Below are 24,710 nucleotides of genomic sequence, written 5' to 3'. Positions count from 1 at the left end.
TGGGGCTGACTTAAATAGGTAAAAATTCTACAAAGTGTTAGAGTTGTATTGCTAGATAAACCGTAAGCTTAGACAAAAAATTCTGTGATTATTTGGAGGGTGATGGCAGTAATTCTGTCCTGGTTCCACCACTGAATATTGAGTACAAAGTTGCAGATAACTTTTTAGTCCAGTGGCCTTCAGGACAAGAAGAGCACACATTTAATGTAAAACTACTGTTCATAACCCTCTAGCAAAGAGCCTAGTAAATACCACGCTGAGATGCTTGATGCCAAGCCGGGATGGGGTCTTGGATTTGATTCCCTGGGGACAGGGTATTTAGTTTCTAAAGGAGGGAGAGGAGGTAAGTATTTGGTGGCCAGCATGGTGGATTGTAGTATTCATTGGTGCTATTTAGGAAAAATATTTCTGTCTCTCTTCCTTCTAGGCACTCAGTGGCTTCTTAGGACAGAAAATCCTGACCCTGTAGTTGGGTGGAGCCCAACGGGTACTACTTCTGGCCAATGAGTTGTGAGGGAGAAATAAAGCATGAAAGATCCTGGCTGGCAAATTGAATTGCTGACACAAGATCCTCCAAAGCTCCTTACTTCTGCCACTCCCATTGGCTGAACCCAACTGGAGGTCTTAGATGCAAAAGCAGCCTCGAAGACACAGAGCAATATTCCAGAGGGTGGGCCTTCAGCCTAAATCCAGTATAAGGACGATCCAGAACAAAGAACCAGCTTGATTCACAACAGACACCTAATATGAGTGAGAAATTATCCTATAATACTTTCCCTGATATTTAGGAGATAGTCTGGCACTGCAGCAAAAGTTAGTTTTTCCTGATTCATACAAAGGTAGGTATTGATTCTTGGGACAACGAATTTACAGATTATGACTCTATAGATTATGTAAATCTCTTTTCAGATTATGACTCAAGAGTTAAAATTGGCTGTTTCCATTCCCTAGGTGAGTGTGGGGTGGAGAGGCTTATATAATTTTGTGGACAAAGATATTTATAAAATGGACTACAGCTCTCACAGCTACAGTCAGTAGCTCTTGTATTTTACTCTGATATTTTCAATGACTATATCACCATGAGAAATGCAGTTGATTTGGATCTGAAATTTCTTTTAAAGATGCTCCCCATTTGAAGATACAGTACAATCAATGTGGGCATCAGCACTGAATGAATATGACTTGGGCTGTTTGCCTATTTCTTTTGTAGTAGCTCTATCCAAGAGATGTCCTTCCACACAGAGACAAAATGAAAGGATGTCTCAAGGTGAAAGCATCCATCCTCCTCAGCTAGAGTACAGATGAAGTACATTTCTATCCAGTATAAGTGCTCTCTGAAAGCTTTACTGTCGCTTCATCTCTATTCATGAGAACTTTAAGAGACAAATTCTGGAAAGAAAATGTCTTTCTTTATGTTGGCTTCCTTAAGGCTCAAAGACTTGTTGGAATGCAGGACAGAATAAATAGCATTTCAAATACTACATCTGTACGTGGGGGCAGGAAAAAGGATTTTATTCCCCCATGAATTGTCATAGAAGGAAATGAAGATTGCTAAAAACATATATTCTATGAAACTATGACAGAAAAGAAAAAACAATACTTTCATTTTTCCAGATTTTATCATTGTAATTCTTCCATGAATGCTATTATACTGAGATCCCTGCAGAAATGACATAATTGGCCAATGTATTTGAGGTGTGGGTGGCATAATTTTATAGACATTATTATGGTTAGTGCTGTGAAATAATTTAGTTGTTGCCTTTCTTTTATTTTCCTCTTTCAGTGTGTTTTAGCTCATAACAAACTCTTTGAAACCTGTACAATCAGGGGAAATGAATATAATATGACTGGGAAATTACAAATGAAATTTGCAAGAGATGGGCATTGATTTATCCAAGCAAAATTGATTTATTCATCCTTTTAGTGTTTTCTGGGATAAGAATTAAAGGTAATAAAAATTTTAATATTATTTGATAGATATTTGCATGTTTGGAATAGTAAATATGGTTAAATGTTGCAAGTAATTACTTAGGAATATTAAATATTTGTGAAAGATTATTGTTTTGGATTTCTAATAACATAAAGCAAAAGAATTTTTATTCTAGCAGTCGTGTGTTTCAAGCATTAGATGCTTATGATTTAATTGTTTCAGTAGGTAAAATAATACTATCTTAAAAAGAAATAGGTCTTAAAAATTAAATACATCTATATATACTGACCTGGAGGAATATCTGTAATATAATCTTAAGTAAAAATGTAAAAGCAAAGTTCCAGTTAATGGATACAGTATGATCCATTTTTTATAAAATTTCTGTAGAATATATACACACATAGAACTGTATACATCTATATATAACTTTTATGATATTTATTTGTATGTACAGGGATCAAAGTAGTGGTTATCCCAGTGTGTGAACATAGATTCTTAACTTTTTTTTATACTTCTTTCTGTGGTTTTATTAACAAAGGCATGTAATATGTTTGTAATTAAAACTGTAAGAAAGAAAATATAGACAATTATAAAATAGAAAGGACAAGCGGAAAGATCAAGTTGCCCTACATTTTTTGTGTTTGATAAGTTGTGCCTGCTTTCTTTCTCTTTTTTTCTCACTAGTGATGAATAAATGAAAAGCAATAGGATATATTGGAGCACATGAGGGAACCGTTTGGTTTAAAACTAATTCAGCCTGACCTTGTTTTTCCAGAAAGGCCTGATATGGCCTGTTGAGCATGCATTGTACTTCTGCTTTAAACATTTAAGTGTCCCAAAGCCAAGAATGGTGCTCTTAAAGATAGAGAGGTTGTCTCCCCCTATATCAGCATTTATTTAAGAATAAGCCTCTCTTCCCTGAAACTAAGGATTAATTATCAGCTGCTATGTTCACCTTGTGACTACTGACCTGCTGTGCCAGCAAAACAACCCATGACTCTTGTAAAAGAGATATTCTTGTCATATGTGATGTATGCTCTTTGTTCCAAGATGGTATAGAACCTCTCCGAATACTCCACTTCTTCAGAGTGCTTCCTTCCTTGGGGAAGGAAGCCCCCGGTTTATAGTTCTCAAAGCTGGCTGATATAATAAACTCACCCCAATTTTGATTTATAGATTGATTATGAATTATTTGCATTGACACTAGTATAATTAAAATCATTATCTGTGATGTTAACCCAAATACAGTTCTCTGAATCACAGGGGGTTTTTGGTTGTGGTTGTTTTTTTGGTGAGGAAGATTGGCCCTGAGCTAACATCTATTGCCAATCTCCCTCTTTTTGCTTGAGGAAGATTGTCACTGAGCTAGTACCTGTGCCAATCCTCCTCTACTTTGTATGTTGGATGCCGCCACAGTGTGGCTTGATGAGTGGTGTGCAGGTCCTTGCCCAGGATCTGAACGTGCAAACTCCAGGCTGCTGAAGTGGAGTGTGTGAACTTAACCACTACATGACTGGCCCTGAATTACAGTTTTTAATTAATTCTTATTCAAAACAAATTTACTAAAATTCCATGTGTATTTATTTTTACATGTTAAATCATTTCAAGTTTAAAATAAGCTTTAAAATGCCCAGTTATACAGAGAATAGTTTATGTTTACCCCCTTAAGCTTTGCTAAATTTTTAAATGTAACTTAGCCTCTCTGTAAACCAGGAACAATTTTCATTTTTGCCCTTTAGAAGAGCAATTTGTGTTATGACTTTTTTGGAAAATGGTTCAGCTGTTTAAATAGCAATAATGGATTTTCCTCAGCAATTTTGCTTTTTGGAGTTTAATCATGCTCTCGAGGACACTTAATTTGTGGATTCGAGCTTTTTGAACAACACAATCACCAACACAATTACAGAGCATTGTAGAAATTATTTGCAAGGCAGAGAACAAGAAGGTCAGCACAAATGTTCCAGGCAGTAGCAGTTAAGCAGATGCGAAGGATATGGGATCAATAGCCAACAGAGTGTTTACAAACTTGTTCATGTATTTTCACGTTCATTTATTTTGGAAACGTTTGTTGAGTACTCACTGTGTTTCATGCACTGACTGCGCAACACCCTGGCTTTATCTTGATGAACTAATGGAGACATGTCTCTGCCTCATGGAGTTTTCAAGAATGAATCAAATATAGTAGAAGCTTTCTCCCTTGACCCCTATTTAACTGACATGGCTAATTCCTTGACGCTCTCCACTACTCTATCAAACATACTGGCTGAGGCACCAGCCATGTTGAACACCAACAAGGAGTAGGCTGCTGACTAATATACTCACTTCTTTTTGTTCCCATCCATTCAATTGTGCCACTTTAATATCAGTTGAATTTATCTTTAAATTTGTTTTTGCCAGTCACACTGGTTATTTCAATTATGTAATTCAATTAACTGTAGCTTGAACAAACATAACGTGAATGCACATGGAAAATCATCTCTTCATCATGTCTCCATTCTACTTTCTGCTACCGTGTGGCCCAAGCCTCGCCCTACATGTTTCCACAAATCTTAGTTTAGGGAGGGGCTGGCCCCGTGGCTGAGTGGTTAAGTTCGCGCGCTCCGCTGCAGGCGGCCCAGTGTTTCGTTAGTTCGAATCCTGGGCGCGGACATGGCACTGCTCATCAGACCACGCTGAGGCAGCGTCCCACATGCCACAACTAGAAGAACCCACAGCGAAGAATGCACAACTATGTACCGGGGGGCTTTGGGGAGAAAAAGGAAAAAATAAAATCTTAAAAAAAAAAAAAAAATCTTAGTTTAGGGATTGTGTTTGTTTTTGATATATTTATTCTAAAATCCATGGTCTCTTTCTTGGGCAGCCTCTCTGCCAACAGCAGTGTCTTTCATGGCTCTAGCTTCTGTTGGACAAGCCATTGATTCTGACTGATGCTATGTGACCCTGGTCTCTGGGTCCAGCTTAAACCACATCCTCTAGCCCAGGAGTGGCAATGGCTTCCTGTTATGGCTTATTTCTGGTTTAATGATCCCATAGGCTCCTACATTCCCTGTACATCTAGTTTTCTGTATTAAAATCTCTCTCTTTTAGATACTTACAGAGGTCTCTGTTTTCCTTATTAAACCCTGATGAATACAGAGATTAATCACAAATGCTTAAATGTGTGCATGTTTACCAACTTCATCCTCTGCTGCCTAGGGTTCCTCTACTTTCAGATTTAATTCATTGGCTTGATAATCAGTGGCAACACGCAGGGGCAGTAAGCATATCAGAGCCCCAAAATGGGAAAGGCACTCAATTTACAGATTCCACATTAATGGGAATACTACCCAGGAGGAGGGAGCATAGATCCTTATGGTAGGGATCCCAACAGTTAGTACCGAATCTGGTGAATCAGCAAGCAAATTTGTTTGTGGTACTTTGGAAATAAAAAGAGAAGAGATGGTATGTTGATGGATGTTATCTAGGCCTTTTCTTACTTCTGGAAAAGAAGTACAGTACATTATTCTCATCAACAGGTATTTCCTGAGGTGATAACTATTCTTGTTAGACTTCAAAAGATGCCATGGAAATGACTAGTGAGAAAGATGAACAAGCAAATGGATTAGAATATACTGTGCAAGATTAGAACTGTACTAAAGATAAACCTGCTTACTATGTTGGAAGTAAGGGAGAGGGAATGCTAAGAATGTGTGGTCAAGGCATCTTGACTTCTGCTATTACAAATACACTCCATCATGACTGACGAGCAAGAGGAAACAGGTGGGCCATATTTCTTTTTTCCTTTTTCCTTCATTGTTGGATTGGTACTAAAAAATACCAGCAACATGGCTCCGACTATTAGAGGCGTGTGGAGGCACTAAAAACTATCATAATGCTAGTCTACCCAAATCTCTTTTAATCGTATTCTCACAACTATAAATGATAAACAGATTTAATTTAACATTATGAAAAATCCATTTCAACTTAAACTGTTTTACATTTTGAAGCTATATTTGCTCATTAAATGCACGCGAATAGAAAGAAAAATCATTCCTAGCACCCAACCTAAACACTGTCATTATTAATAATTTAGTGTTTTATCTATAAACGGTTCTAATCTTTTAAACATGTAACCCAGATGTCCTTGACTTTATAACAACAAATGAGGTTACAATTTTGGTTTCTTTAAACTTTTCACTGAAAAATATATAGACAAAAGTGAAAATAAGTGTACAGATCAATAAATTTTCGCAAATTGAACACAACCATAACCAGCAACCATCTCAAAAAACAAGATGTTAACAGAACCCCAGAAGCCCTTTTTATTTGTAGTGCCTACATCCCTTCACTCTCAAAAAGAAACGCTGTTGTCATTTCTGCAGCCTAGGTTGTTTTTGCCTGTTGTACTTTATGTACATGAAATCACATAGTATATATTCTAGAGTTTGACTTCTCTCATTCGGCATTGTTTGTTTGGTTTATTTATATCTTTGCAAGCAATTGTAGATTATTCATTCTCATTGCTGGATTCAGCTGTGTGAATACATAATAATTATTTATCTATTCTATTGTTCATGGGGATTTGGGGATTTGCAGATTTGGGCTATTTCACATAATGCTTTTATGAATATTCCAGTACACATCTTTTAGTGAATATATGCACACATTTAGATATTGCTAACCATTTTCCCAAAGTAGTATACCAATTTATACCCCCACCAGCAGCATATGAGAGTTTTGGTTTGACAGCCTGTCAACGTTTGTTTTTTTCTGTTTTGTTTCTTTTTAGCCACTCTGGTGAGTGTATACTGGTATCACATTGTGGTTTAAATATGTACTTTGATGACTAACAGAGGAAAACTTTTTCATCATTTATATTGGCCATTTGTATATCCCCTTTTATGAATAGTCTATTAAAACTTTTTGCACATTTTTCCACGCTATCTTTCCTTTTCTTATCGATTCATAGTGTTCCTTATATATTTTAGAAATTAGTTGTTTATTAGATTCATATCTAATTCTACTGTGCAGTTTGCCTTTGCATTCTTTTAATGATATCTTTTGATGAACATAACATTTTAATTTTAATATAGTCCAATTTATCAATATTTTTATAGTGATTTTTGTGTCCCTTCTTTGTCTATTTCAAGATCATAAAGATGTTCTACTTACTTTTATGCTAAATACTTTAAATATCTTCTTTTTACATTTGTATTTGTAATCCAGCTGGAATTGATTTTTGTATATGGTGTGATATTTTTTGTCCCGTGTGGCCCAGGACTCAGCAAACTCCATATGAAAATCTGACTGCAATATGAGACGATTAGTGTAATAAGCTATGGTCTACCTGGCCTGAAGTTTGTCCCAAGGGCATAATTAACTTTAATGATCAGCCTTCTCTCTCATCCATTCTATCTTTCTCTCACCTCTGCCAGCAATTCCTTTGTCATCATTTAGAGTTCTGAGCCTCTGGTGACCTTGCTTTTGTCAGATCACAGATGACGCAATGGTTCCTCTCCTATTATCAGAGGACATGGAACACCAAGAGGTACCCAATATGCCTTAGAGTTCCAGATATAGTCCTCTTAGCTCCCATTATTTACCTGAAATTCTAGCTCTTCATTAAACTCAGGGCCAATTGCTCCCAGTAGTATAGAAACTCCTTTCTTTGATTACTTTCTTACTGGCATGGGAAGTTCAAAATAACCAGGTTGCAGTCATAGCTTTAAGTTTAGAAGAACACTTACTATGTCCATGATGGAAGCATTAGCCACCATTCCCACCTCCCACCCACTTCCACTGTTTCAGGACCCCTATTCCTATTCATAGAGGCTAAAGTTGCAAGAAGGGAAAGCACATACTCCCCAAGTAAGTCTCTGGGAGTGATGGTAAGAGGAGAAACCTGCATATTTTAGCTATTGGTTATACAGTACCATTGGTTTAACATACATACCACATCTTGGAGGGTAGTGCCCTATGCTTGCAGTATGTATTCCCCAAACTGAAACCATAGCTGTCTGTTCCAATACTCTATCAGGCTGGCTACGTAAGAGTTATGAATTCGATAGAATCAGTGGGTCCTCTGCTCAGTGCCCATTTTTGCACCTCGTTAGCTATAAAATGGGATCTTTGATGTGACACACTCATATTATTTTGATACCTCATATTGATCACTCAGGCACATCAGGCCCTTTGTAAACCCTGGGATAATGGTGCTAGCAGAGGTAAACTCATATTTAGGGCATATCTCTCTCTTCCTCTCTCTCTCTTCATGCTTTTGACCCCATGCATAGCTTCCATCTCAGGATCTGGTGTGTCTGAGAACAGAGGCTGGCTGGCCTCCATTGAATGAGCCATCCTTTCTACCTGGTTGCTTGTCGTCTCTTCACTAGTAGATGATGACTGGTAGGCACTGGGGTGAGACACAAAGTTCTGCACATTTTGTGTGTACTCTCCTGTCTATATTCACACGCATTTTCCCCAGACTTTCATTTCTTTGATCTTCCAGTTTTGTTCTTTTCATCCCTTACCAATGACCAGCATTAGGAGTGGGTAAGCCTTTTATGTGATAGTAAATAAATTAGGCTTTAAATCAGTTAGTGAATAAATTAGGCTTTGCAGACCATATGTTCTCTCTTGCAACTACTCAACTCTGCCACTGTAGCCCAAAAGTAGCCGTAAGCAATATATAAAAAATCAGTGTAGCTGTGTTCTAATAAAACTTTATTTATGAAACTAGACATCAGCCTGGATTTGACCCACAGACTGTGTTTGCAGACCCCATAACCATACTATTTGCAACTGCCCAAGAATCCTTGTGTATTCTTACCTCAGGGTCTTTTCTCCCTCCGTACAGGGGAGATAACCAAGTATACAGCTCAAAACTCTGCCCACTTGGAGTGTTGCCTCTCACTAGGGACAATCTTTGAGTGGGGCAATAGTGTGGCAGCTGTCCATTTTCAGCTTACATCTATACATCTATCTGACCCACCTGGGAACTACACCCAAACTTGCCCTGCTCCATCAGCTGGCTGTAGAAAATACCCCAAAAGAATATATATGTATATAACATATGTATTAAATGCAAGAAATAGGTGATTAATTGGTCCAGGCCACAGGTTTGTGTACTTTATTTGAGTCATTTGGACGGTCTGGGACATGCTCACCAGCTGCAGCCTGGAAGTGTCAATCAGCTGAAAGATTGAGGTGGGTCTTCAAGAGCTCCCCAAACTTCTACTTAAAGCAAGAAGGGAGTGCTACGCTGATATAAATATAGGACCTATTGGTCCATGGATGTCCTGTGTGTTAATTCAGCCAAGGGAAATGTGTATGAATAGCCAGCCTGTGTCAGGAAAGAATGGGCTCAAGGGAAGGACCCACAAGGCTGAGTTAGAAATACACTGTCATCCTTCTGCTCCTCAAGATTACTTTTGTGGAAAATAGCCATGGAAATATGAAAGTCACAACAAGCATTTCCCAGTCTGAACTCCTCTCCCCTCCTCTTAAGCCTTTGTCCATTGGGGAGAAAAATGTTTCCTAGTTTTGCAGACATTACATACTTCCCTCTGCAGAAGGCAAATGCTGGGAGGCATAAGATGTAACCCCTTTTGGTCATAGCATCCAGCAGGGCCGGGGGTTACCACAGTAAAAATAACTCAGCTCTCCATTCCTGGAAACTGGATTCTGCTACCTCTTAGCAATTTATAAATCACTTTTCTTGCAGTGAGGAGAGGAACTGAAATGAAGAGACAAATCTGAGAGTCTGACCTGGGCTTTACTCTAACCCTACCACTTTTCTGCCGTATATCTTAACTTCCTTAAGCCTCAGTTTTCTGATTAAAAGTGAACATTGTAACTGTTACTATGCAGGGAAAATAAGATTTTATATAAGCCTTGTCGAATCGTGCATTCAGCATTTATATGTTAATGCCCATTAAGTACCAGGCATTGGGCTCAGTGCTTGGGATATGCCAGTGAACGACACAGTTGCACACTACTCTTGTATTGTGTTCAGTACCCAGCACAGCCCTGGGCATAAATTAAGCCCATATTAGTCAAGACTCCTTTAGTTGTAAGTGACAGACATCCTTTAACTAACTTAGGAAAAAATTGGGGAAGTTATTAGATCATTGTGAAGAGGTAAGCAGGATTGTCCAGTTTATGACGTTGGTAAGCTCAGAAGCCATAAGCAGGAGGGGCTGTGCTCAAACTCAGCTTCCCACTGGGTGGCGGGTGAGTGGGACTCCTTTTTTCATAGCCTAAATCCAAAGTTCCTACAAAGTTGCTAGATGCTAGCAGCTGCTCTTTTCAGACACTAGAAACCTTGCATCTAGGCTCTGAGTGCTAGGTAACTGAGCCTTTAATATTTATTCTCCATACAAGACTATGCTCATGCTTGCAAGACATCAGTATTCCTCTCCTCTCCCAGCACAGAGATCTTCAGTGTCCACCACCACCACAGCCTCAATATACATTTCCACGGGCAGAACAAGGGGTCACGTGTCTACTCTTGTAATCTACTTGCAAGATTTTCCAATTAAACATCTTTCTCATACCACATGAAGCTGTAGGACTATCCTTCCGTCAACTTATCAGATTCACATAACCCACCCACAGAAAGGCCATCATGGATGGCTGGATGCAGGGACACTATTTTTTTCTCATTATTACATTGTTTTCTCATTATTACTTCTCTCTGCCTCTTAGTTTTATCTTCTAAGCCGCTGGTTGCCCACTTAAGCTTGAAACCACGGCCATAAGCAGCACTAAGCTTATGTTACTAGAGTTTTTCACCAAAACGTGAGGAGAGATTCTTTCCCATTAATTCTGGTTATGAGAAAAATTTGTGAAAAAGACACTCAGGCCAAACGTGGGTTATGAGCCCACGCCTGGCTGAGTTTCTGTGTTCAGGAGGCAAACGTTGGAGGCACTCAGGGTTACGGGCCTCTCTTATACTTCTTTGGGGATTCATTCAATGATTACTAAGTGCCTACCATGAGTCAGCACCATTCTACAGCCAAGAGATATAAATACATTTTAACTAGTGGTTGCTATCCTCATATAACTCACTGTCTAGTTGGGAAAGAAATGGTACCATTTATTGAATATTAATATGCCATACTGTCTCATTAAGTATTATCACTAACCTTCAAAAAATTCTGCGGAATAACCTTATTATCACCTTTTCGTAGAAGAATAAATTGAGACTTCAAGTGAATCCCCCATTAGCAGGTACTTATTGAGTACTTATTATGTGCTAGGCGAGGTTCTTAGCTGTGGGGATCAGAGGTGAACAAAGAGATTAAATAATTTACTTCAGTTGTTATATTTAGTTCTTTTTTCACATGACCCTTCCTGGCACCATGGTTTTCATATCATTTGGAATTGACATAATTAATCGCTCTATCCAACATTAAAATGCAGTTGATGTGGGAACATTAGAGCAAGTGGCAGAGCCACGACTCAAACCCTGATTTGTTTGGTTCCGCTGTGCTGTTGGTCCCTCTCTCACAATCTGGCCTCTGGAAGGGCTCTGAAGAAAGTCATTCATACCATGTACATGACATAAATTTCTGGTAACATGTTTTTGGAACACACTTTTAGATTAATAGGAGAAATCATGAAAAGAAACTTATTTTGGCTGAAAACCTAGGATAAGTTTTTTAATTATTGATGTCAGTTCAAAGCAGCCATTCTTATTATAATATATTAGCTCTTTTGGTTTAACTGATTCAAGGTCAGTCAGAAGCTGAGATATAAATCTGATTCCCTGGGACTTCACCTCCAAATCTTGCCAACACCCCACAGCTCCATCTACAGGGCCTGTGGCCTTGCTCCCGGGTGCTTCAATATATACCTGCAGTGAGAGGTCTCGGGGAAACAGTAGGGATGGTTCAGTCCTCTTTTATCAGGGCAAAAGGAGTAGCGAGATGAAAGACTTAATTAAATGTTTACAAAGAGATTTTTAAAAGCAGCCTTACCATAGGATATGGCTCTGGGATAAGAATAAAGAAGCAGTACAGGGATGACCCTGACAAAGAAAAATCCATTTAACCTCAGGTTCAACAGAAAGTTACCTTTTCCGAGAATGTGACTATAAGTGGTGGAAACCTGTTGTATATATTTGTCCAGTTGTCTGGTAACAACATCAAGGACTCAAGCTGTCTAAATCATTTTTTGGAACAAAAGATGGGTATGAATAAGTGAATCAAATACGGCACGAGGATTAAACAAGAGTTCCTTGGCGCGTTTAATGAAAACATTTAGGTGCCATTTTCTTCTCATCCCCTCTTCAGTTTAAAAACAGCACAGAATTGCACATGTTAATATATCACGCTGTGTGCTCTTATATTGGCACTGAGTCTTTCGATACCTTCCGAAAACAAAAATCTCAGAACACTGCTGTTTCCATGGCAACTGCATTTTAAGAAGGTGAAGTTTCCAGTTTGATAGAGCTGAAAGGCTATTAATGTCAGGTCTCAATGATACTGAAACCATGGTGCCAGGAGGAGTCAATGCAACACAGGAGGCTTAGCTTGACCCCACCCAGCATTCATTTCACTGCTGGAATAAACCAATAATATAAATTATTAAAAGGTAATTATTATTCTATAATCCAATATTATGTAATGTTAACACTGAAAATATACAGATTGAAATTTTAATCTAATGCCAAATTTCAGGATATATTAGAATCAGAGTCAAAAATCCTTTACCTAAGGAATTTCATTGTATCAGGTCTCATAGAGGTTTTATGAAAAGTATAATATGCATGATTAATGCCACCTTCTCCTCTGTGCTCCAAGATCCACAAAGACTTTTCAATAAAGCTTAAATGTGGAAAGAAAAGGAACCAGAAATATTCTCTAAAAGAGAAGTGTTCTCTGGTGCGGGGAAAAAAAAGAGACATTCCAATTGAGCATAGTGTATTAGTTGGCTAGGGGTCCTGTAACAAAGTGTCAAAAACCGGGTGGCTTAAACGACAGAAATTTATTGCCACATGGTTATGGAGACTGAGAAGTCCAAGTATGGTTGGTTCCTTTTGAGGGCTGTGACAGAGTCTGCTCCATGTCTCTTTTGTAGCTTCTGGTGATTTGCCGGCAATCTTTGGCATTCCTCACCCTGATCTCTGCCTTATGTTCACATAGCATTCCATGTACGAGGGCCCAAATTTCTCCTTCTACAAGGACATCAGTCATTTTGGATCAGGTACCCGTGCTACTCCAGTATGACCTCCTCTTAACTAATTACATCTGCAATGACCTTATTTCGAAATAAAGTCAAGCTCTGAGGTGCTGCAGGTTAGGACTTCAACATACGAATTTGTTGAGCAAGTGGCATTTGTTGCCTGTCACCTGGAGTAGAAGTCTTCACGCTCCTGCCCACTGCATCTTGGTATCGGAGTGGCCAAGGAAAACACAAGGCAGTCAAGCACTGGGTAGAACAAGGCTTTCCTCTTCATAGAGAAGAGGCAGAACAAGATCAGCTTCAGCAGTGGGCGTCAGTCCCCCATGGCCAGCAGGTCCCTCCCAGTAGCCGACACAGGGCAATTGGCCTGCATACAAGTTCCTGTACTGCCTCAGAAGGACCCCGTCCCCTCCCTGCAGGGGGCAGATATAGTAGTGGGGTTGGCCAAGAGCCAAGTGTTCTTGAGCAGAACAAGGAAGTACACATTGAATCTAAATAGGGAAAGACAGTTCCCCACCAGGTGATCAGCCTAGCAGAGGCTGTGTGGGCTCTTCGTCTCCTGGTAAGGGAGTGTTCCAGGCCCAATGCCCATTCTTACATGGCCAAGACGGGTTGGAAAGACTGTGTGCATGAGACTGCCTTTCCCAACAGAATTCAACACATAGCGCAAAGATTGTTTCATCCCAGAGCTAGGCATACTACCTTTATTGCCTCATCTAATCCTCATAATTAATACTGTGATCAGACATTTAAGAGACAGAACCAAATTCTTCTCAAACTTTACTGTGCTTGTGAATCAGCTGGCCATCTTGTTAAAAGGCAGATGGGATTCCGTAGGTGTGGGCTGGGGTCTGAAGTTGTATTCTAACAGCTCCCAGGTAAAGCTTATGACTCTGGTTTGCACAACACTTTGAGCAGCAAAGACTAAAGCCCTTCTCTTACAACATGCCACCTCTTAGAAGAAGAAGAAGAAAGAAAACAGAGAAAAAGAAGAAGGAAAAAGAATAAGAAGAGGACATAAGATTTTTGTGAGAGTGCTGCTGTCTATAGCATTTTAAAAAACACAATGAACTCAATTAGCCAAAAAGGGATGGGAAACATTTATACCTTGCTCCAAACTAATTTACATTCCACTTCTCTATATAAATAATTCTTAATCCTCATAATATTTGGGTGAGCTGTGGAGTAGGGTACCTGCATGGTACTCAGGAAGGTGGCTAGATACTTTCTTGATGTGGCAACCCAGATAGTACCTTTTATATAATCTATAACAGGTGAGCAAACTTTTTCTTAAAGGGCTATATAGTAAATAGTTTAGGTTTTGCAGGTCAAAAAGCACAATCAAGGTCATTATGTAGGTACTTATATAACTATTTAAAATGTGACCATTTTAAAATATAAGCCATTCTTTAGCTCAAAGGCTGTTTAGGAAAAAAAATATATCAGGTCGTTTATAGACCTTTGATCTATAATGTAGCAGTTCATACATACAAAACCTAGTTTCTGAGTTACATTGACCTATCACAATGGTTAGCATTGTGTTATAAGGGAATATACAATGAGAACAAGACTGAATTTTACATCACAGTTGGATCCCAGACCTTTAAGCAGGAGACAGAAAGCACAGCTTGAGGTATGGCAAGAGAACCGTTCCATTGGAGCTGAGACCCACCCAGGACAACTTGCTTTTGGGAGATTCAGAGGCATCGGGCCAAGGAGGCTGCTCAGCGAAAGCAGAAAGAAGGAACTGCAGGATGGTGTGAGGACTAACACTTGGAAATCACTTAGCCCAGTGCCTTGCACACAGCAAATACTGAATAAATGTCAGCTAATGTGTTTTTATTGCCATTATCCTATGTCAGGAAAACTCAGCTTGGGCTCGAGGTAGAAACACACATAACTTGAAGAATTACAGCTTCTCAGACACCCAGAAAAGGGAACAGGAAAAGACCAGACATCGCCAGAATGAAAGGCTTTCTTAGCGACCAACTGCGCAAACTGGTTCGTACCAACTCCCTCTAGCCCTATCTCTATAAAACATCTATTATGGGCTACATGTTTGCGTTGCTTCAAAATTCATATTTTGAAATCCTAATGCCCAATGGGATGGCATCAGGACGTGGGGCCTTTGGGAGGTAATTAGATCATGGAGGTGAGCCCTCTTGATGGGATTGGTGCTCTTATCAAAGAACTCTCTCTCTCTGTCTCTCTCTCTTTGCCAAGTGAGGATACAAAGTGAAGACAGCCATCTGCAAACCAGGAAGAGGACTCTCACCAGGCACTGTGTTTTCCCACACCTTGGTCTTGGACTTCCAGCTTCTAGAACTGTGAGAAAATAAATTTTTGCCCCCAGTCTATGGTAATTTGTTAGAGCTGCCCGATCTGACTCAGACCATATCTCACTGTCCACCGTCCAACAGCTGTCATCCTTGGCTGTGCTGCAGTAAAGCCAGTCTGTTGTGTTTAAAATGTACAGGTGGGAAAATGTTTTCCCGTGGGTGACTAATTATTACGTGAGCTGAGACTAGCTGAAGGCCTTATGTCAAAGGCCCTCCAAAGCCTCAGCAGCCGTGGCCCCACTTGAGAACTCTGCTTAGGAAAGGAAACATAAAAACCTGGAGTAGTAGAGATTTCAGTAATTATTTGTCTTTAGAATTTCTGCTGCCGAAGGGTGTATACAGACTGTCAAACTTGCAAGTACAGGTGTAAAGCTGCATCCAGTAGCAGGAATCTGTTCTATGCTGCCCGGCGCCAGCATTGACACAGTGCACTATTCCCGACCCACTTTGCAGCTAGACTGTTTCTGGTGGCTGGGGGACTCCTCTGGGAGAAGGAGGCAGAGAGGCAGGGTTGGTTCCAGAACTTTGTTCACAATGGACTATCAATACATTGTTCTTTATGCTGATAAAGATCATCAACAGCATCTGTAGCTCGTAGAATGGCAATGTTTCCTAAAGTGGGTACTAGAGAACACACTTGCTTTGCTTTTCTATTACTCAATGTTTCTGAAACTTATTTGGCCACAGATTTTTTTCCGTCAAGAGTTATCAAAATACTGCAGAATACATATAACGAAATATTGCATAACCAAACATCATAGCTCACCAATTGCCAAGACTTCTATGTATTTGTTTAGATGATAAGGTAGCATGGCCTCATGAAGCTGAATGGCTCCAGGATTTCAACAGGGTATAGCTAAAGGCAAGAAACTAGATGCTTTCCTTCTAAGGTTAGGAACAAGGCAAGGATGTCCACTCCCAGTTGTCCTCTCCAACATTGTACTGGAAGCCTTAGCAATTGTTTTGTTATATACCAATAATGAAAAATTGGAAGCTGAAATTAAAAACACAATACCATTTACACTAGCAGCAAAAAAATGAAACACTTAGGTAGAAATTTACAAAATATGTATAAGAGCTATATAAGGAAAATTATAAAACTGATAAAGGAAATTAAGATCTAAATGAATGGAGATATATTCCATGTGCATGGATGCGAAGACTCAATATTGTCAAGATGTCAGTTCTTCTCAACTCGATCTATAGATTCAATGCAGTTCCATTCAAAATCTCAGCAGGATATTTTTTGAATATCGACAAACTGATTCTAACATTTATACGAAAAGGCGAAAGAACTAAAATAGCCAATGTAATACTGAAGGAGAAGAGCAAAGCTGGGTTACTGAAACTCGTGTCTGGTATTTTGCTTTTAAGCATCCTTGCTGCAAGAAGATTCACTGCAAACGTTTTTGCTGCACAACTAATTCTCCATAAAGGCAATTTGCCACAAAAGCTAAAATAACTGGTTGATTGACAGTTTTGGTATCATCTGGTTACAGATGGTTTTCATTTGTTTAACAGAGTTTCCATTCAGTTACAAATATGCATTCTAGTATTTGGATAAAACTGATACCTCTCTTAATGAAGGAAGACATTTTAGTGAAAAAAAGTGTGATGCTGAATGAGGAGACAAATCAACCAGCAAAAATAGAAAATGTATAATACTATGAATGAAAGACTCGGAAGATGAAATGTTTAGGTAATAATCCACAAAATAAAATCAGCTCTTTGACCAGTATTGCCATGAATCTACATACATTTATATATTGAAATATTTAGATTCAAATATTTTGTAATTTCATTTTTCACAGTCAAGTCTTTTTAATTTTGTTAGTCATTTTTCATGTCTCACTAAAAACTCCATTTGTGCCAAATGAAACCATCATGAAATCAAACGTTTCCTGGAGCAACAGGAACTCTCATTCATTGTTGGTGGGAATGCAAAATGGTGAAGCCACTTGGGAAGACAGTTTGGTGGTTTCTTACAAAACCAAACATACTGTCCCCATATGATCCAGCAATCATACTCTTTGCTATTTACTCAAAGGAGTTCAAAACTTATATCCACACAAAAACCTGCACATGGATGTTTATAGCAACTTTATTTATAAATGCCAAAACTCAGAAGCAACCAATGCGTCCTTCAGTAGATGAACGGATAAACTGTGGAACATTCAAACAATGGAATATTATTCAGTGCTAAAAGAAGATGAGCTATCAAGCTCTGGAAAGACGTGGAGGAAGCTTAAATGCATATTACTAAGTGAAAGAAGCCAATCTGGAAAGACTATATACTCTGTGATTCCAACCATATGACATTCTGGAAAAGGCAAAGCTATGGAGACAGTAAAGGGATCAACGGTTGCCAGGGGTGGTTGGAGGGAGGGAACAACAAATAAGTGGAACTCAGGGCAGTGAAACTATTCTGTGTCCTGTAATCATGGATACGTGTCATTACAAAGTTGTCAAAACCTATGGAATGTAAAACCCAAAGATTGGAGTCAAACTATGAACTTTAGTTAGCAATATATCAATAGTGGCTCATCAATTGTAACAAGTGTACCACACCAGTGCAAGATGTTACTAGGGAAAACTGGGGGGTCGGAGGGTTGTGAGCAGTTATATGGGAACTCTCTGTACTTTCTGCTCAATTTTTATGCACATCAAAAACTACTAAAAAAATAAAGTCTACTACTTATTTTTTTAAAAATCTCAGGGCAAAAACACAGTGACCAGTAGAGCACACTAGTCCCTGTGAATTCTGTTTGCAGATAAAGCAACCAATTTTCCTTACTCCACAATATTGAATAATTCTCTGTATTATTATAAAAAAGAACCTTGAACATCCTTAACACTGAAGAGGATACACTGTCATTAAGTCAAACAAAAGAAAATAATACTTATGATAATTCCAAGGTGAAAAATGATGAAAAAAATTTTAAATACAAAAGTGGCACTTGTACCTTAACTCTCGCTTTGGGGGAAAAAACTATACTAATTTTGCAGCAGTCACACTTTTGAAATACCATTCTGGTCTGAGTTTCAGTACTCATTTGGCTGCTATTTTTTAACTTTGCACAAACATTAACATGAAATACATCAAATATATTCCTATGAATGGTTAATTTAATATGAGTGAAAACTTTCCATCTTTAAACAATTATTTTCATCAAATGGTTATGATGACATCAAAGATTCCTAAGGGAAGTATTATACTGATTTACAAATCTATATTACATTGCCTGGTAGAAAAACAATTCAAAAGATAACCAAAATGCAACGAGGAAGAGATGATCCACCCAGTGGCTCAACCAGGTCCCACTCCTTTCAGGAGTCCTTGGAATTTTCCCCACAGTGTCAGCCACCTTGTTTTAAGAAGCTTGAGAAGAATGTATTAATTTGAGAAGCTGGAAATGATGGCAGCTCCATGAGCTGTGTTTTATCTTAAAGTCACCTGGGTGAGAGTGAGTGAGTGTGTGTGTGTGTGTACGTACATACGTGTATATGTATATGTATAGAGAGAAACAGATAGACAGTACATGGAACAGAACAAAAGTGAGTAGATGGAGAAGATATGCAATGGAGCCAGGAGAAAAGGTAGAACCAAGCATTACTTCACACTTGCTCAGAAACACCTGTTAACGCTTAAAGCAATCATTTCACAGGATACATTAAATACATACTCATTAAATGATCTGACCCCAGTCTCCATTTTTCATAAAATAGGCAATTTTGGGACTGAAAATAGAATATAGTCTTATAATAGACACACAAAGTCCCTTCACTTGAATGATATATAATGGCTTTTTTTCTTTCCAGTGCAAGCAGAAGCAATATTGGAGACACTTATGTTGTATAATTAATGTTTTCATGCTCTCACTTGGAGTTTTTTTCTGTTAGAAAACTTGATTCATCTCTATAGATATCATTAAATACCTGCTTCATTCTGAACATGTCATGGGCTGGAAAAGAATTATAGTGCTGCTCCTAATTTTTTATCTTAATATCATGCCGTGAATTTCCAGCTCAGGTGGAGCTCAGGTGTTTCAAGAGCAAAGGTTTTGTAAGGCTCATTCAAATTCTTCACAGTTCCTCCCAGGTGGGTGGGGTCTTTCCTGGTGCTGGCTCGCTCCTGCTCCTGGGGATGGAGATGGAGAAAACAGAGAAACTCAGAGGTGGGGCAGTTGGGGGCTAGCAATGGTAGCACCCCTCAAGCCTGCCCACGTTTCCATCCTGTACTAGTCTGTTTACCTCCATTTGTTTTCCTTCATTAATTGGTTGAGAGTTGAAAGGGAGAACCATATATTTCTCTTTTCCTTTTATTGCTCTTCACTGTGCCTAGCATAATGTTTTCTAAATACTGACTAGTAAAGTGGAACCAAATTGTCAGGCGGGACTACTTTAGATTTAAAAGGGATATCAATTTAAAAGGTGCATTCCAAATGAACTTCTTAGCATATTTCACATTTCTTGTTTCCTCTGTGTTTGGCACACATTTAGGTAGAGAAAGGCTCGCGCACATACCAATTAAATAATTACCTTAATTGTCAGCTGCTTCTAGGAACAAGATGTATAATTGGCTTTTCATGATATTAGGAATACTTTCACAGTAATTAATTTTACAAAGTATAACGAGTCATTTTAGAGATTCTCTATAGAGTGTTTTCAGGATAGCGGGGTCCCCACTGCCAGAACCCCAAGGCTGGCTGACTGTAGCCCCAACAGCCTTATCTGTGGCTCATGAAAGCTGCCTGACCAGAGCAGGGTCCGATGGTATTTCCCAAGGAACTTACATCAATAACTGCCTCAGAACCACCAGCCCTTGGCTGGTCCACCCGGATGGGCTGTGCCTATCCAGGCAGTACTTCACAGGCTGGTCATCTGCCACAGTAAACAGTGTAGGGAATGTCATTGCTTGAGGGGACAAAGGGCCCGTGGAGCTGTGGAAGGAGCACACAGGGGTGGCCATTCAGACCAGGGTGGAGCAGGAAGACAGGATGAGAAGGAACGGCAGGAGTTCCTCGCAGGCTCTGGACTCTCATCTTTTCACGCGTCTGATACTCTGATGTGTCTGATGTCCCCTTTTAGAGGAGCCTGTGCTAGCTGCACAGTGACTGCTCTAAAATTGCATGCACTTTGTGCAATTGATGGTTTCATCTTTCTTTTGAAACACTTAATACGAAAAATTCAACTTGACTGAAAATGTATTCGTATGTTCCCAGGAAACATCACAATTACATTGATCAATTTTTTTAAAGAAGAAGAGTATTAAATTGCTTAAATATAATTTTAATCATAGTAAAATTTTAAAGAGTTGTAAAAAATGATTTAGGATTTTCATCACCTATTTATGGAGACAGTGTTTGGCATTGATGGTGACCATCGAACATTTAAAAAGATCATCGTTAGATGTTGCTCATCAGGAACGTTGTTTGCGGATGAAACTTCGAGTTTCTCATTAGAATTTCCGAAAAGAATTTTTGGAATCACACAAATTTAATATTTAATATGTTCCCTTGTGCTGTGATTTCATTGATCTCATAATTATAAACATAAGGAACCTGTAAGAGACGTTTTGCCAGGTCTCGTACTTCTCCAGGTTCGCTCACTGGTCCATATGATGTAGTTTTTATCTGCAGCAGGCTGTGAAAAAGATTGCAAAGCACTTCTTTAAAAGCTCCGAATGTCAGCATTCTAGAGTGAACCAGAGGCCCTGAGCTATAGTTCCCTTCAAAAGGCAGCTAGTTAACTGGGCCACAGCTGAGGTAATGACCCCCAGAGGAATCCCACGACTCAATTCTGAGCAAGAATGATTCTCACCTCCTGGCTTCTACTCTGTGTTCTTCACAGTTCGGAGTGGGGACTCCGGATTTTCAAAGCCTCTGTTTCTATCCTGCAATTTTATTTTTCCTGTCTTCATTATCTAAAAACTTGATATTATAATATTTTCTCTTTATATCTGTCTCTCTTCAATAAAAAAAGTGATAACAAACCAAAGATAGCTTTCAACCATTCTTTTCTAAATTACTACCTGATAAAACAGTGGATTAAAAATTAAGACAACAACTTGAAATTACAAAAATATTACTTTATTTAAATCTCCAGAACCGATCTTAGGTTGGCAGCCTTCCCTTTACTAATGATAGAAACCTTGGACTTTGTAATTTGAAGTATCTTATTCATTTCTGGTTTAAATTGGATCAACTGAGGATTCAGATCTGGGCTATTCAAGATTATGCCCACCCTGTCACCCCTTCTGTTTTGCTCTCCTGCAGGTAATCAAAGGCAGTGGACACTGAGTCTGCATGCTATCATCTGAGGTTGCATCTGGTCGTTCTGTTCTTGAATGTTGCACACTGGCTTCCTTGTCCAACGGTGACCTTCAGCTTGTCTAAACTTGACTTTCAGTATAATGCTCTGACATCTTCTGCTGGTGACCATAATTGCTGTCATGACCTCTGTGAGACATTACAGTTGGTCGTCAATAGCTGAATCCCCTTGATGTCTGAGTTCTTGCAGGAACACATTTTCTCACCATTAGTGAAGTATTGACTGTGAAGCCAACGAAATTTAAGCTTCAAGGCCTGTATTAGTTTATAGTGACATACGCTTGACTCTCCCTTTGTCATACATTGTGCCAAATGGCATTACAACACCAAATAAATTTGATAACAGGTTTTCCTACATTTGACAACAGTCCAAAAAAATTACAGGATATTTTTACATGAATGACAAGCCAACCTTAATTAAATTATTCTAAACTATCAATAAAAATAAATTTTCAGTCATGCGAGAAGACTAAATTATCTTTTTATTTTCCCTGTAGAAGATACTATAAAATTGTTATCAAATAAGCATATGTAGCCAAAAATAAAGGGGAAAAGCGTTATAGATGTGTAGAAGGTATGCAATTAATTAAAATATTTTGTATGCTTTTTATTTAAAAGAGAGCCCCTAAACTTACACTACTAACTTCTGGTCCTGTGGAACCTGAATCTATCTGCCCCTTCCTGCCATGGTAGATTATATCTCTATTTCCAGATGTTCTGCCTTTTCTCTCTTTCACCATATATCACCATGTTTCTTTTCCTTCTGCTCCAAATTCAGACAAATAAAGGGAAAAATGCTGCACGTCCCTTCTGGGTGGAAACGTTTCCTGGTTGGCACTTGTTTAACCACTTTCTTTGTCGTGATCCAGAAGTCATAAATGCATGTGTTGACAAAGAAGAGTCATAACACCTGGGAGCAAACATCATTCTAGTTCCCTGAGTAACTACAATGAACAGACTCCCTCCTCCCAGCCCCTCTTCACACTGCAAGGGACCTGATTCGCGAGAATTAAATCTTACTGTTTTAAGCTGCAGAGCTTTGGGGATTATTTGTTACTCAGCATAACCTAGTTGGACCTGACTGACACAGCCTTGGTTATGGGGTTCACCCTGTAGGCTCCTTTGAGCTCTGGCCCACTATCTTGGCCATACCAGTATCCCTCTCAATGGACAATGAGAACATTTTGGATGCTCTTCTGTACTAATCTGGGATGAGTAGGACACTGGGAAGCTGTTCTGTGGCAGACTTTACTATTCTACCACTCAAGCACTATGTTAGATAAGAGGCTTCTCTAAGAAGCTTTTAGTCTAGCTGGACCACTCTCTAGGTAGCAAGATACAAGTGTCTGTGGTTCTTGGTTTCTGTCTTAAACCTATCTAGAGTGTTTCACCTAGTTTCCTTGGTCTTGGTCAACTCCTGGTACCTGCTAGCATTTAAGGTCTAATTATATGTTCTAGATCTTCCTAGTACCATGTAATTACCTCAATACTGTGAAAACTCATGGTCGCATGCCTTATGTTCTTCTTTACTCTATAACATATATTATAAATTTAATGCTCTAAATTTATATTGGTTAACTATTGTCAATATAGTGCTACATAATAAACAAGAGCAAAACATCAGTAACACAAGACAAAACACGTTTGTTTTTGACTATGGGTCCATGGTGGCTTCTGCCAGTCAGGGTGTGGCTCAGCTAATTTTTTTTCCAGTTTTGACTTAGCTGATTTAGACTGGGCTTGTTCATGCATCCGTGATCAACTGGTGGGTCAGCAGCAGACCAGCCGTCCGTGATGACTTCACCCTGCTCTAGGTAATCTCTCATCCTCTAGGAGGCTAACCTGGCTTGTTGTATGGAAGAAACAGGAGTCCAAGAGAGATAAGTACGTGTGGCCTCTTGAGGCGAAGGTTCAGAATTCTCATATGCCACTTCTGCTGCATTCTCTTGGCCAAAGCAAGTCACAAAGATGGCCTCTTGATGGAAGAAGCTGCAACGTCTCAATGAAAAGAGCACGTATAGAGGGAAGAATGCAGAATTGGAGCCGTTTTTAAATTGATCTAACCACAAGATCCTCTAGTCTTTGGGAATACATAAACTGTTTTTCTGGGTGTTGTTTTTTCTTTTGTTTTGTGTTTTCTTTCTCAGTAAAGCCTGGATCTTGAAAATGAAAGCTTTGCTTTATTGTTTCCGCCATCAGTTTTTAAAAGTGCATTCAGAATGTTTAACTCATTGCTTTTGTTCTTCTCTGATGTTAGTCTATAGAAAAAGTTATTGATGTATGAATGGTGGGGGTGGATAACTGATAACAAGGAAATTTTACAGGAAGCATCTTTTTAATGTCTCAAAATATTATCCTATGACATAGATAAATAATAAAGAAATTTTAGAAAATATAAATGAGCAAAAAAAAGGAAATCAAAATCGCTATTTATAATGACTCAATAATGTTGTCACTATTAACATTTTAGATTAAGTCCTGTCAGGGGTGTGTGCATGTGTGTGTGTGTCTAGTTAAAAATGGAGACCGAGACAGGAGTTTTCATTATATAAAAATGGAATGATATAATATAATGGCTAGTAACAATATTTTATTTTATTTTATTTATTTTTTTATTTTTTTGAGGAAGATTAGCCCTGAACTAACATCTGCTGCCAATCCTCCTCTTTTTGCTGAGGAAGACTGGCCCTGAGCTAACATCTGTGCCCATCTTCCTCTACTTTATACATAGGACGCCTGCCACAGCATGGCCTGACAAGCAGTACCATGTCTGCACTCAGGATCCAACCAGCAAACTCTGGGCCACCAAAGTGGAACCTGCAAACCTAACTGCTGCGCCACTGGGGGGACCCCCCAATATTTTATTTTATATCATGAACATTTACACTAATATTACATATACTTCTATTGCACTGTTTTATTAGCTGTAGATTAGATACATAATAA

At 38.9% G+C, this 24,710-nt stretch overlaps 1 long non-coding RNA gene across 1 annotated transcript in view; it reads left to right on the top strand.

Annotated features, from left to right (window-relative positions):
- Positions 1 to 23,991, top strand: part of LOC111774913 (uncharacterized) — a 30,339-nt gene extending 6,348 nt beyond the window's left edge. Inside the window, exons 2-5 of the long non-coding RNA XR_002810229.2 lie at positions 428 to 839; positions 1,784 to 1,948; positions 5,446 to 5,689; positions 21,711 to 23,991. This is a non-coding gene — a long non-coding RNA (uncharacterized lncRNA). The remainder of the gene's footprint in view (positions 1 to 427; positions 840 to 1,783; positions 1,949 to 5,445; positions 5,690 to 21,710) is intronic.
- Positions 23,992 to 24,710: the final 719 nt, after the last annotated feature.

This window comes from Equus caballus, chromosome 9, assembly GCF_041296265.1.
Source record: "Equus caballus isolate H_3958 breed thoroughbred chromosome 9, TB-T2T, whole genome shotgun sequence".
NCBI lineage: Eukaryota > Metazoa > Chordata > Mammalia > Perissodactyla > Equidae > Equus > Equus caballus.
The sequence above is the reverse complement of the archived record's forward strand: the minus strand, read 5'-3'. Positions and strand labels throughout refer to the sequence as shown.